Raw genomic sequence first — 20,713 nt, forward strand, 5'->3', positions numbered from 1 at the left:
CGCTGATATACCAAGGTTATGAAACCTTCCCAAGTTGTTTGTACAGTGCTGCTGTACAATGTAAACACCGTGAGACGTTCACAAATTTAATTGTCAGACCATCGTATGATGACAGCGCTAATGGCCATTCCAGAAAATGAGTCCTAAAATTGCTTTGAAGGATGGATTAGGCACTGGCATCAGTGCATAGCTTCCCAAGAGGACTACTTTGAAGGTGACCATAGTGATATTCAGCAGTGAGCTGCGTTGTCCTTTTTCTAGGATGAGTTCATGAACTTAATTAACAGACCTCATAGGCAGTAGTTGAACATCTCTTTGTATGCTTCCTGGCTGTTTGGATGGCTGGTCTCTGAATGGATGAGTTACACGCCGTGTTCGTTTCCCCATCTTTTGGTCTTTATTGCCTTGTTGGTTTCAAAGTTCCTTATCTGTCACTTTAAGACACTGCTAGTGTCAGCTCTCATTTAATACATTTCTGTTAAATATATCTGTTTTCTCTCAACAGAAATTTATTAATATTACTATTATTTTTTTGAGACAAAGTCTTACTCTGTTGCCCTAGGTAGAGGGTCATGGCGTCATCCTAACTCATAGCAACCTAAAATTCTTGGGCTCAAGAGATCCTTTTGGCCTCAGCCTCCCGAGTTACTAATATTATTTTTATGTGGCTCCATCTCTCTCCCACCCATTCTCTCTTCCTCTCACCTTAGAAATTGCATGTATGTGTCGACTGTCTTGTTTTTAGAAGTCTTTCTTTACACCAAGGCCAAAAAAGACTCTCCCACAAGCTCTTCCCCTAGCTTTATAGTTTTCCTTTCTTAATTTAGTCTTTAATCCATCTGGATTCTATTCTGTGTTCTCTGATAAGACACAGTTACTTTTCTCTATACTATTAATCAGTTCCGCCCCGCCCACCGTCCATCCTTTCTCCTCCGGGAACCACCTTTCTGGGGCTGCAACTTTTCATGCACAGCAGGTGCTAGTCTGAGCTCTACCCAGCTGATCTGTGGGCCTGTTTTTGTAGGAAATCCTCAGCTGTTTGTAATACCATGCCAGAAGTGTCTCTTAATTTCTTAGAGGCCAGAGGTTTGGGTCTTCTTTTTTTAAGTTTGATCAATTGGCAGACGTTTCTGACATAGCATTAAAATTTCTGCATTACTTTGGAGAGTTAATGTATGAACAATGTTAAAATACTATTTAGATACTTTGGGGGGTCATTTTAATAATTTGAAACTTTTCTCCATACTTGGCCATTTGGGTCAACTCTAAAATAGTTTATATGTTTTTGATTGACAATATAAACTGCATTTATTTATTTATTTATGGCAAAGTCTTGCTCTGTTGCCCAGGCTAGATTGCAGCAGCATCATTATAGCTCACTGCGACCTCCACCTCCTGGGCTCAAGTGTTCCTCCCACCTCTTAAGTAGCTGGTACTACAGGTGTATGCCACCACACCTGGCTAATTTTTTGTATTTTTTTTTTTTTTTTGTAGAGACAGGGTCTCACTCTTGCTCAGGCTGGTCTCGAACTCCTGACCTCAAGAGATTCTATCTCGGCCTCCCAGAGTGCTAGGATTGTAGGTGTGAGCCAATGTACCTGGTTGGGATCTCAAGTTTTATTGGGATCTCAAGTTTTATTGTGTTTCTAGTTGGTTGTGGCTTGTGTAGAAGAATGTTATTAATTTTAAAGTTGATCGTTCTGAATATGTTCAGATTCTGTTGGATTTTTTCCTATAAATAACAGTATTATCTCACATGTGAACAGTGGCAGTTTCTCTCTTTTCCCAATTATTTTACATTTGATTTATTCTTGTCCTACCACATTTTCCAGGCCCTCCAGTGAGACTGTGCGTCGTAGCACCATAGTAAGGCTCCTTCCTATAGTCCCAGTCTTAAAAGGAATGAGACTGAGATTTTTCAGCGAAGGGTGGCATTTGTTTTAAGTTGTACTATGTAGCATGTTATCCAGTTAAGGAGATCATCTTGAATTTCTTGTCTGAGGTTTTAAAAAGAAATAGATGTTATTGTGTTAAGACATTTATATTCTACATTTAGTAAGTTTTACATATACCCTTATAAGATGCACCATAGGTGTAATCCCACTAATCACCCTCCGTCCGCCCTTCTTCCCCTCTCCCTCCCCTCCCTCTCCCCCTTCCCCATATTCTTAGGTTATAACTGGGTTATGGCTTTCATATGAAAGCCATAAATTAGTTTCATAGTAGGGCTGAGTACATTGGATACTTTTTCTTCCATTCTTGAGACACTTTACTAAGAAGAATATGTTCCAGCTCCATCCATGTAAACATGAAAGAGGTAGTGTCTCCATCTTTCTTTAAGGCTGCATAATATTCCATGGTGTACATATACCACAATTTATTAATCCATTCGTGGATTGGTGGGCACTGGGCTTAAGAAAATGCCAGGAAGGCTATGTTAACCAGTGTGATGAAAATATGTCAAATGGTGTATAAAATCAGTGTATGGTGCCCCATGATCGCATTAATGTACACAGCTATGATTTAATAAAAAAAAAAGAAAAAGAAATAGATGTTAAATTTGATTGAATATTTTTGTCAATCTATTGAAATAATTTGTGCACTTCTATGCTAACCTACTTTGCCTAAGAATACTCACAAAACTCTATGTGGCAGACTGTGTTATAGGTGCTTTATAAACATTAACTTCTTTAATCCGATAATAACATTTTAGAGTTAGGCACTGTTCTTACAGATCAGACAAGGTAGGCACAGAGAGGCTAATTAACTTACCCAAAGTTACACAGCTGGTCAGGCCCAACTCTTGAATTTGTGATGTCATGCGAATAGTACAAATGAATACACTTAAGCAAATTCTAAATATTTAAAGTGACAAAACAAATAAACTGTTAAAACATATTCTATCTTTCTATCCGAGAAGTATATCTCAATCAAGATAAACTGAACAAGATACCAAGATGACCAAATTTATTACTATACATTTTGGTATTCTGTTGATAAATCTGAGCTGTTGGGACGAGTAATAAAGTCATACAAAACTCATATTGTCTATTTATTCCATAAAACTTACTTTTCTTGCCTTCTATAAAATAACTAAACTCTGATGTAAGCAAGAGTTTCACATCGTTTGTGTTCTATCGATTGTAGTGATATAAAGGATTAAAAAAAACATAATTATGTTCGAACTATAATTAAACTTTTAACATCTAGACGTTAAAGTCAATGTAAAAAAAAGTCTTAAACTTTCAAAAAGTTTTTCATCTAAAATCCAGTAGTATCTGTAAATATTAAAAGGTAAAATATAAGCCAGCAAAGAATTTAAAATGAAAGTTATTAACATTTAAAGCGGAAATATAGTCACCCTTTGAAAATACAATTCTATTGTGGCGGGCGCCTGTAGTCCCAGCTACTCGGGAGGCTGAGGCAAGAGAATCTCTTAAGCCCAGGAGTTGGAGGTTGCTGTGAGCCGTGTGAGGCCACGGCACTCTACCGAGGGCCATAAAGTGAGACTCTGTCTCTACAAAAAAAAAACAAAAAACCCCCAAAAACAAACAAACAAACAAAAAAAGCTATAAAAAAAAAAAAAAAAAAGAAAATACAATTCTAGCATTTAGTGTCCTAGTTGCCGATACGTGTGTAAATTATTGGTATTGTGCTGCTTATTACATCCAGATCTAGGTGTATATAATACAAATGTCACAGTCATATGACTCATTCAGGGCTTTGCTATGTACCAGAGCTGTGACTCACTGCCGTCGGGAATACTTTCTCATTCAGGTAGTTCATGAGGGTCCTTACTCCTCCACACTGGAGCATGAAGAGAAACAAGAAACCCCCTGCCAGACCATCCTTGTCCTGGGGCCAGGTGGGAGATCCCAGGGACCAGCTGTCCCCTGCCCTGATGATTTGGGTCCTGGACATTGGCGTGTCCACTCTGGTCCTTGCGGAAGCTGGTTAAAGGCATCGCCTCTGCCCTTCCTTCTTTGCCTCCTCCCTCTAGGCTGCCAGGATCTTATTAGCCCTGTTTACATGGCCAGGATGTGGAGCGATTAATTTTTAATGGCTTGGTTTATTGCATGTTGGAACGGTTTATTGAGTAATTCCCACATTTAAGTGATTAATTCCCCAGAGTTCAGAACGACTGGTTAGTTTTACATTAATCGGGGTTTCTGAATGCCAAGAGACAATCAATCCTTCCTGCCAGGGAGAGTGATGTTAAAATACCTTAAGGTACAATGAGGTTAAGAAAAGGAGTAATTAAAACCCTGTCTTCCCCTCATGCAAATTTGATCTCTCTCTCTCTCTTTCTTTCTCATCTCTATCCCGGCTCTCTCCCCTTTCTTAATAAGGGGCCTCAATGGACCCAGTTGCTCATTAGGAAGATCAAATCTACCCCTGGCCCTGGAGGATCTGACTTCCCTGGTAGTGAGGCTCAATCCAGCAGTTGCTGGGAGGTGGGCTTGGCCACTCCTGGGTTTGGAGCTGGAGAGGGCTGTCGTGGAGTCCCTGGCTTCTGTCTGCCCACACTGGTTCTTGATTTGCAAGAAAGTTGGGTTACATCTGGCCTTGGAATAAAAAAGTCTGGTTATGCCATGTAGCCAGACAGAGCCCAGGTGAGCCTCAGGCATATCCCCACCCTCCACTGGAAATAGGGGAGGGTGTCTGAGAAGAGGCCTTGCCTACCAGCCCTTCCACAGAGGCTTGGGGTCTGGTCAGCATTGAGCAGGAGAAAAACGGGAGCTGCTTTTGCATCTGTTTGAGTCTCCTAAGGCTGTTATTGCAAATGACCAAATCAAGCAGCTTAAAACAGCCTGAATTTATTATCGTACCATCTGGGAGGTCAGATGCACAAAATGGGTCTTGCTGGACTATGTCAGGGCTGCCTTTTTCCTGGAAGCTCCAGGGAAGAACCCATTTCTTTGCTTTTTCCAGCATGTAGGGGCTGCCCACATTCCTTGGCTTGTGGCCCCTTCTTCCATCTTCAAGGCCAGGCGTGAAGCTGCAGCCTCACATCTTTCTCTGACTGTCTTCTGCCTCACTCTTCCACAATGAATGGACCCTTGTGATTACACTGGGCTCAGCTGCGTAAACAAGGATCCTCTTCCCCTCCCAAGGTCAGATTATTAGCAACCCTAATTCTGTCTGCAGCCTTAATTGCCCTTGTCCTTGCAATCTGACATATTCACAGGTTCTGGGGATTAGGGTTGTAACCAATCACAGCATTGATAGCATGAGCAACAGGACGGCTGAAAAATTGGGGGCATAGACTCTGGAGCTAAGTTATCCTGGGTTCAAGTTCTTGCCCTCCTTACTTTGGGGACTTTGGGGACTTGCCCTCCTTACTTTACTTTACTAACTGCTTCAGTTTCCTTACATATAAAACTGGAAGCTGATAATAGTACCTTCCTCACAGAGATATTGTACTAGGGAAATGCGGAGTGAATTGCTTGGCCTGGTGCCTGCATTTTAGGAAGTGCCTGAGTGTTGGCACAAACAGCAGTGCTGATATTCATTAACTGGGGTGGAAACTAGAATGATGTTTCCTGCTTCAAGAGGCTGTCTAGGGTTCAGTGAGAATGTAGACGAAACTGCTGAGCAAGTGGGAAATTCCCTGCAAATGTTTACAGTCATAAAGCAATTCGTAAGGACCTGGGATGGAGCTTTGATGAACAAACCCTTGAGAGCTTGTGTGTACAAATGCTGTGAAGAGTCGAGGGAGAGGAGACCCCAGGTCCACCATTACCAGGCGGTAGACAGCAGGAAGGAGCAAACAGGCGACTGGGTCTTGTCCAGATACGGTTCTGTATCTTATATCCTTCCAATGGTATTGCTAATCCTTTGAGCATCCATGAAAAGTATTTATTCTCATCTGAAAACCAAGGTTTAGAGAATTGATTAACCACTTAGTTAACCAGGACAGTGGTTAAGAGCTTGGGCTCTGGACCCACAGGCATAGGTTGGGGTCCTGGTTATACCCAAAGGTGGGTGGCTTCCTTCACTTCTCTAAGCCTCAGTTTCTCCATCCATAAGCTGGAGATGATACTGTGACTTTGTCACTGGGTTGTCAGGCAGATTGAATGAGATACTGTATGGAAGGTGCCATGCCCAGTGCCAGGCGCATAGTATATGCCCAGCAGGAGCTCTGTGTTTGTGGCGGTTAGAACAGCGGTTCTCAACTTGTAGACTGTGACCCACAGGAACTGTATGAAAGGGTCGTGGCATTAGGAAGGTTGAGAACCACGGCCTTAGAGGAATGAGCTCCTATTTGGAAGTGATCTGGCGTCAGAAGCTTTATGGAATAAGGTTTGGTTTGGGTCTTAAAGACGAGAAATGTGGAAAGTATTTTCAGCAGAGAACAAGATAAAGGACACAGTTCTCTAACAGCAAATGTCCCAGCGTGGCCGTGGCCTCAGGTGCGTGGAGAGGATGGTGGCTTGCGTGCCACGCTGAAGTTAGATTTAGTCTTGTTGGTGGTGGGAACTGTGGAAGGGCTTTGAGTGGGAAAGTAACCAGAAGCCTGTGTAAGAAACTCCTGTTTCAGGGACACGGGAGCAGAGCCCAGATGGAGCTGTCCTGCTGCCAGTGAGCCAATGTATTTTTAAAAATTTATTCATTCAACACAAACTGATTTAGCAAAAATATGCCAGTTACGTGCTGGAGATAAGGAAGGGAAATACAAATATGAACTTGTCTGCCAGGAGCCTACATTCTGGTGGCACTTGGAGAGACAGACCCTAGCCTGGAAGCACATAACATAATGATGTATGGTAGTAAGTGTTATGAAAATAATAAAATTAGTGGATTTGGTCTTGGCTTGGAGTAGAGTGGCCAAGGAAGGCTTTTTTGGAGAGGCGAATTGAGACCAAAACAGTGAGAAACAGATGGTTTCTGGAAGGACTGGAGTTCTTGCCAGAGAGTAAAACAAAGGCAAGGCCCAGGGAAAGGAGTCCACTGTGGTCCAGGGACAAAAAGCAGAGCAGAGAGGCCAGTGAGCTGGGGAGAGGGCAGAGGATGATGCTGGAGAAGCAGGAAGAGGCTTAATCACAGAGCATCTAGATTTAATGTAGCTTGTTCTGATTTTATTCAACTTTTTTCCTCCATTAGATTATTCCCAGCATTATAAAACCTTACCAAATTCTTTATCTTAAAAAAACTCCAGATCTCCCAGGGCTCCATCTCTCTTGCAATATGCATTGTTGTCTTTCTTTGCTCCCTTTTAACAGCAGAACTCATCAAAGTTCTCTCTACTTGCTGTCTCCAAATTCTCTCCTCCCATCCTTTCTTTTCCTAAAACCTTTTCATTTTGAAAACCACTCAGACTCAGAGAAGATGCGAGAATAGTTCAACGTATTCTCGAACACCCATCATCTGCATTCATGAGTTATTACCTTCTGACCACATTTGCTTTGACACTACTTCTATACACACATGCGCTGGTTTTTTTCTTGATCTAGTTGAAAGTAGATCGTATGACATTGTTCCTATAAATACTTCTTCACGTATCTGCTTAAAATCAAGGGTATTCTCTTTCAGAACCACCATAGAGTGATCAAATACAGGAAATGTAACATTGAAAATATAACCCGTATTCAAATTCACCATCTGTCCCCACAACGTTCTTTAAACATTTTTTACCTTAAAAGTTAGATGCAGTAAAACCCAGTCTTTTTGATGTATCATTCCAAGTGCTGACAGTTGAATGAATCACCACGATCAAAATGTAATACAGTTTCACCAGCCCACAAATTCCTTCCCGCCTGTGTCCTTTAGTCTTCCTTCTGCAACCCCTAGAAGTGACCAGTCTGTTCTTGTGACTTAGTTTTGGCTTTTCCCGAAAGTCATATAATTGGGAACATTAGTATGTAAGTCTGGATTCTTTCACTTAGTGTACTGATTTTGAAAGTTGCATGTTGTGTGTATTTATCAGTAGTCCCATTTTACTGCTAAGTAGCATACGTTGTATGGACGTACCACTATTTGGTTATCACGTCACTAGCAGAAGAACATTCGGGTGGTTTCCAGCTTTTGTTGATTATGAATAAAGCCTCTAAAAACCTTGGTGTAAGGATATTTGTGTGAATGTAAGTTTGTATTTCTGTGAGGTACTTAGGAATAGGATTGTTGGTTTGTATAGTAAGTATATGTTTAACTTAAAAAAAAAACTTCAAAATTATTTGCCAGGTTGTAACTTTTTATATTTCCACGAGCAGTATAATGAGAGTTCCATTCCTCCACATCTTTACCAGAACTTGGTATTACCCTTAAAAAAATTTTCCAATGTACTCAGCCCTACTATGAAACTAATTTATGGCTTTCATAGGAAAGCTGTAACCCAGTTATAACCTAAGAATAGGGGAAAGGGGGAGAGGGAGGGGAGAGGGTGGGCAGAGGGAGGGTGATTGGTGGGATTACGCCTGCCGTGCATCTTACAAGGGTACCTGTGAAACTTAGTGAATGCAGAATATAAATGTCTTAACACAATAACTAAGAAAATGCCAGGAATGCTATGTTAACCAGTGTGATGAAAATGTGTCGAACTGTTTATAAAACCAGTGTATGGTGCCCCATGATCGCATTACTGTACACAGCTATGATCTAATACTAATAAAAAAATAATAAAAAAATTTTTTTAGGGTGGCACCTGTGGCTCAAAGGAGTAGGGCACCAGCCCCATATACCGGAGGTGGGTTCAAACCTGGCCCCGGCCAAAAACTGCAAAAAAAGAAAATATTTTTTTTTTAGCCATTCTAATAGATAGGTAGTAGTCTCTCATTGTGGTTTTAATTTGCATTTCCCGAATGACCAATGATATTTAGCAAATTATTTACCATCTCTGTGGTTTCTTTGATGAAGTGTTCAAGTTCTTTGCCCATTTTTGAAAGTGAGTTGTTTGCTTTCTTATTATTGATTATTGAAAGTTTTAAAATATATTCTGGATACAAGTCCTTTATCAAATATGTGACTTGCAATTATTTTCTCCTTATCAGAGGCTTTTCTTTCTTTCTTTCTTTTTTTCTTGTAACAGTGGTGGCACTGTCCTCACACCTGTAATCCTAACACTCTGGGAGGCCGAGGTGGGTGGATTGCTTGAGCTCATGAGTTCAAGACCAGCCTGGGCTAAAAACAAGACCCCCATCTCTACTAAAAATAGAAAAACGGAGGCAAGAGTATCACTTGACCCAAGAGTTGGAGGTTGCTGTGAGATGATGCCACGGCACTACCCAGGATGACAGCTTGAGACTTTGTCTCAAAAAAACCCGAAAAACAACCGTGTTTCAAACAGCAGGTGTTTTTAACTCTGACAAAGTCTAGTATATCAACTTTACCAACTTTTTCTTTCATGGACTGTCTTCTTCTTCTTCTTCTTCTTTTTTTTTTTTTTTTGAGATAGGGTTTCACTCTGTTGGCTGGGCTAGAGTGCAGTGGCCTCAATATAGTTTCCTGCAACCTCAAATTTCTGGGCTCAAGGGATCCTCCTGTCTCAGCCTCCAAAAGTGCTAGGATTACAAATGTGAGCCTGGCCTGTAATCGGCCCTGGATTTTATGTTTGATGTTTCTTCTAAGAACATTTCTATTTTCTTCAATCTAAGGTCAAAAAGATTTTCTGTTATATTTTCTTATGGAAGTTTTTGATTTTTCTATTTTCTATTTACATTTTATATAATCTATTTTGAATTAATTTTTTTTTTTGCAAAAAAGGTAAAGAATGATTCTAGGCTGTTATTTTTTTGTGCAGAGAGGTGCAATTTTTCTAGAACTATTTGTTGAAAAGCCTATATGTTCATTACCAAATCGCACCTTTGTTAAAATCAATTGATGATATTTGTATGGGTTCATTCTTGGACTCTATTCTTTTTTTTTTTTTTTTTTTCTATTGTTGGGGATTCATTGAGGGTACAATAAGCCAGTTACACTGATTGCAATTGTTAGGTAAAGTCCCTCTTGCAATCATGTCTTGCCCCCATAAAGTGTGACACACACTAAGGCCCCACCCCCCTCCCTCCTTCCCTCTTTCTGCTTCCCCCCCCATAACCTTAATTGTCATTAATTGTCCTCATATCAAGATTGAGTACATAGGATTCATGCTTCTCCATTCTTGTGATGCTTTACTAAGAATAATGTCTTCCACTTCCATCCAGGTTAATACGAAGGATGTAAAGTCTCCATTTTTTTTAATGGCTGAATAGTATTCCATGGTATACATATACCACAGCTTGTTAATCCATTCCTGGGTTGGTGGGCATTTAGGCTGTTTCCACATTTTGGCAATGGTAAATTGAGCTGCAATAAACAGTCTAGTACAAGTGTCCTTATGATAAAAGGATTTTTTTCCTTCTGGGTAGATGCCCAGTAATGGGATTGCAGAATCAAATGGGAGGTCTAGCTTGAGTGCTTTGAGGTTTCTCCATACTTCCTTCCAGAAAGGTTGTACTAGTTTGCAGTCCCACCAGCAGTGTAAAAGTGTTCCCTTCTCTCCACATCCACGCCAGCATCTGCAGTTTTGAGATTTTGTGATGTGGGCCATTCTCACTGGGGTTAGATGATATCTCAGGATTGTTTTGATTTGCATTTCTCTAATATAGAGAGATGACGAACATTTTTTCATGTGTTTGTTAGCCATTCGTCTGTCGTCTTTAGAGAAAGTTCTATTCATGTCTCTTGCCCATTGATCTATGGGATTGTTGGCTTTTTTCATGTGGATTAATTTGAGTTCTCTATAGATCCTGGTTATCAAGCTTTTGTCTGACTGAAAATATGCAAATATCCTTTCCCATTGTGTAGGTTGTCTCTTTGCTTTGGTTATTGTCTCCTTAGCTGTACAGGAGCTTTTCAGTTTAATGAAGTCTCATTTGTTTATTTTTGTTGTTGTTGCAATTGCCATGGCAGTCTTCTTCATGAAGTCTTCCCCCAGGCCAATATCTTCCAGTGTTTTTCTATGCTTTCTTTGAGGATTTTTATTGTTTCATGCCTTAAATTTAAGTCCTTTATCCATCTTGAATCAATTTTGAGTGGGGAAAGGTGTGGGTCCAGTTTCAGTCTTTTACATGTAGACATCCAGTTCTCCCAACACCATTTATTGAATAGGGAGTCTTTCCCCCAAGGTAAGTTCTTGTTTGGTTTATCGAAGATTAGGTGGTTGTAAGATGTTAGTTTCATTTCTTGGTTTTCAATTCGATTCCAAGTGTCTATGTCTCTGTTTTTGTGCCAGTACCATGCTGTCTTGAGCACTATGGCTTTGTAGTACAGACTAAAATCTGGTATGCTGATGCCCCCAGCTTTATTTTTATTACTAAGAACTGCCTTAGCTATACGGGGTTTTTTCCGGTTCCATACAAAACGCAGAATCATTTTTTCCAAATCTTGAAAGTATGATGTAGGTACTTTGATAGGAATGGCATTGAATAGGTAGATTGCTTCGGGAAGTATAGACATTTTAACAATGTTGATTCTTCCTGTCCATGAGCATGGTATGTTCTTCCATTTGTTAATATCCTCTGCTATTTCTGAGGATTTCATAGTTTTCTTTATAGAGGTCCTTCACCTCCTTCGTTAGGTATATTCCTAGGTATTTCATTTTCTTTAAGACTATGGTGAAGGGAGTTGTGTCCTTAATTAGCTTCTCATCTTGACTGTTATTGGTGTATACAAAGGCTACTGACTTGTGGACATTGATTTTATATCCTGAAACATTACTGTATTTTTTGATGACTTCTAGGAGTCTTGTGGTTGAGTCTTTGGGGTTCTCTAAGTATAAGATCATGTCGTCAGCAAAGAGGGAGAGTTTGACCTCCTCTGCTCCCATTTGGATTCCCTTTCTTTCCTTGTCTTGCCTAATTGTATTGGCTAGAACTTCCAGCACTACGTTGAATAGTAAAGGTGACAGAGGACAACCTTGTCTGGTTCCAGTTCTAAGAGGAAAAGCTTTCAGTTTTACTCCATTCAGTAAAATATTGGCTGTGGGTTTGTCATAGATAGCTTCAATCAGTTTTAGAAATGTGCCACCTATGCCTATACTCTTCAGTGTTCTAATTAGAAAAGGATGCTGGATTTTATCAAATGCTTTTTCTGCATCTATTGAGAGGATCATGTGATCTTTATTTTTGCCTCTGTTAATATGGTGGATAACGTTTATGGACTTGCGTATGTTAAACCAGCCTTGCATCCCTGGGATGAAGCCTACTTGATCATGATGAATGACTTTTTTGATGATAAGCTGTAATCTATTGGCTAGGATTTTGTTGAGAATTTTTGCATCTATCTTGGACTCTATTCTTTTCCACTGATTTATGTAACTAACTATCCTTTCACCGGCACCACACTGTTTGATTACTGTACATTTATAGTGGGCCTTGAAATCAGATAGTGCGAATCTTCCAACTTTGGTCTTTTTAAAATTGTTTTGGCTATTCTAATTCCTTTGGCTTTTTGTATTTAGAATCAACTTGTTCCTATCTGAAAATACTCCTGCTGGGGATTTTGACTGGGATTGAAACTATAAATCAATTTAGGGAGAAATGACATCTTAATGATCTTGAATCTTCTAACCTGTGAATGCAGACCTATTTAGGTTTTCTTTATTTCTTTCATCAGTGTTTTATAGTTTTAATTATAATGTTTTGTTAGATTTATGCCAAAGAATTTCATGGTTTTTGATGCTATTGTAAGTGGCACTTTTTTTTTTTTTTAAGAGACAGAGTCTCACTATGTCACCCTTGGTAGAGTGCTGTGGTGTCACAGCTCACAGCAACCTCCATCTCTTGGGCTTAAGCGATTCTCTTGCCTTAGCCTCCCAAGTAGCTGGCACTACAGGTGCCTGGCTATTTCTTAGAGACAGGGTCTCGCTATGCTCTTACCTCAGCCTCCCAAGTAGCTGGGACTGCAGGTGCCTGGCTATTTCTTAGAGACAGGGTCTCGCTATGCTCTTACCTCAGCCTCCCAAGTAGCTGGGACTGCAGGTGCCTGGCTATTTCTTAGAGACAGGGTCTCGCTATGCTCTTACCTCAGCCTCCCAAGTAGCTGGGACTGCAGGTGCCTGGCTATTTCTTAGAGACAGGGTCTCGCTATGCTCTTACCTCAGCCTCCCAAGTAGCTGGGACTGCAGGTGCCTGGCTATTTCTTAGAGATAGGGTCTCGCTATGCTCTTACCTCAGCCTCCCAAGTAGCTGGGACTACAGGTGCCTGGCTATTTCTTAGAGACAGGGTCTCGCTATGCTGTTACCTCAGCCTCCCACGTAGCTGGGACTGCAGGTGCCTGGCTATTTCTTAGAGACAGGGTCTCGCTATGCTCTTACCTCAGCCTCCCAAGTAGCTGGGACTGCAGGTGCCTGGCTATTTCTTAGAGACAGGGTCTCGCTATGCTCTTACCTCAGCCTCCCAAGTAGCTGGGACTGCAGGTGCCTGGCTATTTCTTAGAGACAGGGTCTCGCTATGCTCTTACCTCAGCCTCCCAAGTAGCTGGGACTGCAGGTGCCTGGCTATTTCTTAGAGATAGCGTCTTGCTCTGGCTCAGGCTGAACTCCTGAGCTCAAGCAATCTACCTGCCTTGGCCTTTCAGAATGCTGGGATTATAGTCATGAGCCACCATGCCTGGCCCTTATTTTCCTTTTCTTGTCTATAGAGTCTAAAGTGATATCGCTTCATCTTACTATCAATCCTTTGTGTCTTTTCTCTTTTTTTCCCAGCCTGGCTAGAGGTTTGTCAAATGTATTGATCTTTTCCCCCAAAGAACCAGCTTTTGGTTTTATTGACTTTTCACTATTGGTTTTTTTTGTTTTTGATTTCTATTCACACACCACATGACAATATTTTGGTCAGTGACAAACCACGCATACAATGGTGGTTACCATCAGATTATAATATTGCATCTTTACTGTACCTTTCTGTGTTTAGATAATATGCTTACATAGTACTTACCACTGTGTAACAGTTGCCTATGTTTTCACTGTCATAACATATGGCACAGGTTTGTAGCCTGGGAACATTAGACTATACCATATAGCCTATGTGTATCGTAGGCTACACCATTTGGGTTTGTGTTAGTACACTCTGATGTTCCCATGACAACAAAATTGCCCAATGACACATTTCCCAGATCATATGCCTTTTGTTAAGCAACATGCAACTGTATTTTGATCCTTATTGCTTCCATCCTCTGTTATCTTGGGTTTAATGTGTTTTCTTTTCTTTTCTAGTTTCTTAAGGAAGAAATTTAGGTTAAAAAAATTAAAATATAAAAATTTAAAAAAGAAATTTAAGTTATTCATTTCAAACTTCTTTTTCTTCTTATATAGACATCTGATGCTATGAATATCCTCTGAGTACTGCTTTAGCTGCATTCCATAAATTTTGATACGTTGCCCTTTTTTCATTTAGTTTAAAATATTTTTCAGTTTTTCTTTGATCTGTGAGTTATTTAAACATGCATTTTTTTTAACTTCCAACTATTTGGGGATTTCCAAGATATCATTCTGCTTTTGATTTCTAGTTTGATTGCTTTAAAGCCAGAAAACATACTTTCTATGATTTTAATCCTTCTAGATTTGTTAAAGTTTGTTCATTGTGTATAGTGTGGCCTATTTTTGCACATGTTCCACATGTTCTTGAAAATAACGTGGATTCTGCTGTTGTTTGATGGAGTGTTCTATAAATATCAATTAGCAGATTAACGAAGATATGAAATTTGTAAACCGACTTGACTTTTCTACTTGTTCTATTGATTACTGAAAAAGGAGGTGAAATCTTCACGTTAGGTGGTAGATTTTTCTATTTCTCTTTGCATTTCTTTGCGGTTTTGCTTTACGTGTTTTGAATGTCTGTTGTTGGGTGCAAATGTGTTCAGGATCTTTGTGTCCTCGTGGCGAATTGACCCTCCTGCCATTGTGTAATGCCTTTTATTCTGGTAATATTCCTTGTTCTGAAGTCTGTCACGTCTGACATTAAGATAGCTACTGCAGCTTTCTTTTGATCACTTTTTACAGTTTTGGCCGGGCCCTGGTTTGAACCCACCACCTCCAGTATATGGGGCCGGCGCCCTGCTCCTTGAGCCACAGGCGCCACCCTCTTTTAATCACTTTTTACACGGTATATCTTTTCATCCTTTTACTGTTAACTGATCTTCATCAGTCTATTTAGAGTGGGTTTCCTTATCGATAGTCTGTAGTTTGTTCTTTCTGTTTTTGTTGTTACCATCAGAGAATCTGCTGTTCAGTTGGTGTGTTTGGGACTTTTAAAAAATGTAATTGTTGATGTGGTTGGTATAGGACTGTCATTTTACCTTTTCTTTTCCCCCCTCTGTTCTTTTTTGTTTGTTTGTTTCTCTGTTCCATCTTTTCTGCCATGGTTTGGTATTTGACTATCTTTTAGTATTCCTTTTTAACTTAACTCCTGACCATTTTGCTTTATCTCTGTTTGTTATATTTCTTATTTGTTGTTCTTGGAAGCACAAGACACACTCTTAACCTTTTGCAGTTTAATTAGAGTTAATATTTACACTTAGGTACTGTGTGGAAGCCTTGTAGCTGTGTGGTCTCTGTATTCTGTCTCCTTTTCCTCATTATTTATGTGTATTACAGTCTATATATATTAAAAACTCCATCAGACATTGTTACAACTTTTTGCTCTCAATGACCATACATATTTTAAGAGGAGAAATACGCTTTTAAAATTCTCAGATATTTACCATTTCTATTATTTTTTCTTCCTTCCAGAAGAGCTGGGTTCTGGTATTATTTTCTCATCAACCTGAAGAGCTTTCATTACCATTTATTTTAAAGCATTCCTTCTAGCAATTAATTTTCCTTCGTTAAGAATGTCTTATTTTGTCATCATCCCTGAACAATAATTTTGCTGGGTATAGTATTCTGGGTCGACAGCTCTTGTCTTTCAGGATTTAAAAGGTATTTGACTGTCTTCTGGCTGCCATTTTTTTTCTGATGAGAAATCTGTAGTCAAAGTTTTATTCCCCTATAGGTAATGTTTTATTTTTCTCTAAATCCTTTCAAGACCCAAAAAAAAAACAAAAACAAAAAAACAAAACACCTGATACTTAGCAGTCGAATTATGATGTGTCTGTAAATTTTTAAACATTTTTTTCTCTTTGGGGAAATCTACAGCTTCCTGAAGCTTTTCAGATTTATCTCTTCGACTAAATTTGGGAAACTTTTAGCCATTATGTCTTCAAAAATTTTCTGAGATCTTTCCCTCTCATTTCGGAATTCAGTAACGTCACAGATGTTTCTGTACTATCTCCATGCCTCTGAGGTTCTGCTTATTAAAAATTTTTTCTCTGTTTTTCAAGTTGAATGATTTCTATTGATGTCTTAAAGTTCTCTATCTCTATTCTGCTGTTGAGCAGAATTTACCTGTATTTTTATCATAAGTCGATAATTTGTAGTTGTATAAATTTATGGGGTGCAAAGTGATGTTAGAATTTATGAATACAATGTGGAATAATTAAGTCAAGCGGGTTAGCACATCAAATACCTAACATTTCTTGTGGTGAGAGCATTTGAAATTTACTCTCTTAGCCATGTACCATTTCAAAATACCCTATTATTAACTATATTCACCATGCTGTGCAATAGAACTCAAAATATTAATGCTTATAGGATGAAAATATTTGAACATTATGTTACAGGACCCTGTGTTCTGCTAAAATCCTCTGCACTCAGTCAGCCTGGTCAGGCTCAGCCTGTCATTCTGTCGTGCCCACTGTGGGTGGTGGTTTCAATGTCCAGTTCAGTTCAAAGGCCTTTGCTCAGCCCCACCCATTCCCAGGTAGGCCTCAGACCTTAGCCAGTCCATACACCAAATCAGGAGAGTCTTTCTCTGTCTGAAAAGTTCCCTTTCCTTTGGTATTCATCTCACATTCCCCGACTTGCATGAGCACCTTTTCTTGGTCTTATGGTCAGAAAGACAGGGTTTTGCTCAGGTGTGGCCACTGGTCAGCTCTGCTGGAAACTTGCCTCCTCGCAAAGCTTTGAGAAAAAATAGGAAAGTAAAAAACATAGCAGCCTCCCCTGTGCAGGTTGCTTCTTTGATTCTCCCCTTCAATCTGCCTGCTTTTCTCTCCGTTGTCCTCAGGTAGTTGTTTTTTACGTTTTGTCCAGCATATTTAGTTGTATTCTGCAGGAGAGAGGGCTGAAATGGGCTCACTCCATCTGGCCTGGCCCCAGAAGGCTGCAATAGTGTTCTTGATGACTTGGGATCAGAAAATTTGACATTGCATCTTTTAATTTTGATTGCTGCCTTAATGTTTTGTTTTGTATGCTGCTGTTGTTTCTGCAGGGTCTGGGCCAGTTTCATAGCACCTCTGTCAATCTCTTACTCTTTCTTGAATCATTTCTTTTCTGGCTTTTGTCCTAAGCTCTCCAGTGAATGGCTTTGGCTAGGGCTACTGATGACCCCTGTGTTACTAAGTCCAATGGATATCCCTGTGTCTTTATCCTCATCTGTCACCCCGTTTGAGTCTTCCCTTCTTAAAATGCTTTCTCTGCTTGACCCCTGGAATATAGTCCTGCTGGCTACTCCCACCCAGCCCTCTTTACTGTCCAAGGCCTGGCAATTAGACCTTGGATGGCCTCAGACATGAGTCTCTGTCTACTCTAAGTCCCTTCCTGATCATCCCAACAACTTTCACAACCATCCATTCAGTGAGTCCACTAGCTTGAACATTTTTACTATGTCTAACAGACACCTCAAACTTAACATGTTCAAAATAATCACTAATTTTTTCCTGAACTCCAAACTGTTTGTCCATTTCCATAAATGGATACTTCCTCATTCTTGCAGCTTTTCAGGCTCGACATCTCAGAGTCTTCTTTCTTCTCCTGGTCTCATGTTCCACAGGCCAGCCTTTCTTAAATGTACCCCCAATCTGACCACTTGGCACCCTCTTCCCTGCCACTGACTCAGCATGGGCCACTCACATCTTTCACCTCCTTTGATATCTCTTCTGCTTTTGCGCCCTGCAGTCTGTTCTTCATATCAGCCAAGATGATCCTTGTCCAACTCAGGTCAGATCATGCTGCTCCTTAGTCAACCCCCCTGGGCTTCCCACACCTGTAAGCACAGAGGCTTGCAAGGTCCTTCAGTATCCTCCCTTCACTTACCACATTTTCACTACACTGGCTGATGATAGAACACATCCGACCTCTCTTTCCTCAGGGCCTTTACAGTTGCTGTTCCTTTGGTATGCCATGCTTTTCCAGGTATTCACATGCTGCATTTTCTCACTTCCTTCACTTCTCTACTCAAGTGTCACCCTGTTGAGAAGCCTTTTGTGACTGCCCTATTTAAAATAATACCATGCGTCTGTGCCTCTTAGGCTCCTTTTTCTTTTACTGGGCTTTATTTTTCTCCACTGTCCTAATCCCCTTGGCGTGCTGTGTTTGATTTGGTGTTTATGGACAGATAGTCTTTCTTTCTTAGTAGCAGGTAAATTCCACAAGGGGAGAAATCACGACCGTCTAGCATAGTTTTTGGTACCTAGCAGATGCTCAGTAGGGATTTGCAGAATTGATGGTTCAGTAAAAATGCTTTCGAATATGTAGATTTTTATCTCTGTCCTCATTGTTGGCTCCCTGAAGCAATCCAACCTTTCTTCTTACAATCATAGCCCAGGGGTGGGGGATGTCAACACTCCCAGGCCAGGTCATTTGGACCACTAGCCTGGAGCCTGCCACCTCTCCATCCTCACAATAAGCACCTGGATTGACAACCCCAGTGGAGATCACCCTGCCAGCATCTCCCACGACTCCAAATGCCAGGGCTGAAGAAGGGTTTATCAGTCTCTGGCGCTCTTGTGGTGCGGAGGAGGTCGTTGGCAGAGCCTGTTTCCCGGAATGTCATCCAGGCAGCCAATCCATCACTCTGGGTGACTCAGTGGGAGGATCCATCACTCAGCCTGGCAGCAGGCAGGGTAGGAGACCCGGTCGCCTTGGCTCCATCTCTCTGCTCCTTCCGGTGCTCCCTGAGTCTGATGTCAGAGCTAATTAAAGTCAAGGAAGCCTAATCTCTGCCCCAAGGCTGGCGACAGCAGGGAGCCACTGGCTGGGGCTAGGCAGTGTGAAGCCGAGCAGATAGCTGGCGGGTGACAGCCCCAGAGCTTGACCTCTGAACGGCCTCCCTGGAGGGCTTGGTTTCGGGAAGCATCATGTGCAGTCTGGACACCCAGTCTGCCGTCTGTGTGACAGTCTATGTTCTGTCTGCAAGGTGATTTCATAAAACTTTCTCTGGATGTCCCTACACCTGCTAGATTTTTCCCTTAAAATTTTTTTACTTACTGTAAAATTTACTCTAAGAAGGGCACAGTGGTGAGAATTTGACAAAACACATACAGTCGTGCACCTGTCCCCCCCGTCAAGATACAGCATAGTTCCCTGACTGTCCCCAATTCTGCTAGGACCCCTGTGGTGAAGCCCTCTCCCCACCTCTGGCTATTGGCAGCCACTGACCGGACTTGGGTCCTTATACTTTTGCCTTTTCCAGAATGTCCTAGGAATGGAATCATGTAGCATGGAGTCCCTTGAGTCTGAGACGTATTCATGTCCTTGTGTGTATCAGTCGCTGGTTCCTTTTTATCACTGGGTCGTATTCCATTGAATGGAGATTTGTTTATCCCTTCCCTAGATGAAGGAGATTTGAGTTGTTTTTAGTTTTGAGCCATTATGAGTAAAGCTACTAGAAACATGTGCATAAAGGTTTTGTGTGAACATAACTTTTCATTTCCCTTGGGTAAGTAAGAGTGGAAATGCTAGATCGTATGCCTACTCTATGTCGAACTTTTTGTTCTTTTTTTTGGCGACAGAGTCTTCCTGTGTTCATAGCATGCAGTGGCATCATCATGGTTCTTTGCAACCTCAAACTCACACCACCCTCCTGCCTCAGCTTCCTGAGTAGCTGGAAATATAGGTGTGCACCACCATGCCCAGCTAGTTTTTAATAGAGACAGGGTCTCACTCTTTGCTCAGGATGGTCTCAAACTTCTGAGCTTAATCAATACATGGATATATGTGTGTGTGTGTGTACCCATATACATACATATACAAATATATATATTCATATTCCTGGGAAAGTAACTTTAACCTCTCTATTCCTCAGTTTCCCCTACCTGTAAAATGAATGTAGTGATGGTACCTGCCTTATAGATTGTGGCAGAGATGAAACAAGTCTGCGTATCAGGTTAAACCATATGAAGTTGCTGATCCCTGACTATTTTTCATGAAACACATGGCAATTTTACATAGTTCAGCTTACCATGCAGTGTTCCTTGTGGTACTAGACAGAGGCTGGTCCTGCAGAAGCACCACCATAGCTATCATCATCATCATCACCATTATAACAACTGCTGCTGTTGCTATGACATTGGTATTGTTGAAAGTGGTGACTCTGAGGCTGATGGTTCATGTTCCCCGTGACCTCTAATCAAGCAGCCAGCGTCTACCAAGGACTTTCTAAGTGACATGCTTCTTTCTGAGGCTGCAAAGAGTAACTTGATCCAGGCTCTGCTCTTATGGAGCAGAAATGCCCAGCTGGTGTGACAGACTTAGGTGCAGAGTACAATGGGCAAGCTTGGTGGGCAGGCCTGTTAGGTGAACCTTGTTGGGTGATTAGGAATTTGGGATAGGGAAAATGAGATGGGCGCACGTGACAGCTTGTGCAAAGGCTTGGGAGGGGAGACAGACATGCTTCAGGAGGAGGCTGAGATCTGACT

The sequence above is a fragment of the Nycticebus coucang genome, chromosome 22, assembly GCF_027406575.1.
Source record: "Nycticebus coucang isolate mNycCou1 chromosome 22, mNycCou1.pri, whole genome shotgun sequence".
In the NCBI taxonomy this organism is placed as follows: Eukaryota; Metazoa; Chordata; class Mammalia; order Primates; family Lorisidae; genus Nycticebus; species Nycticebus coucang.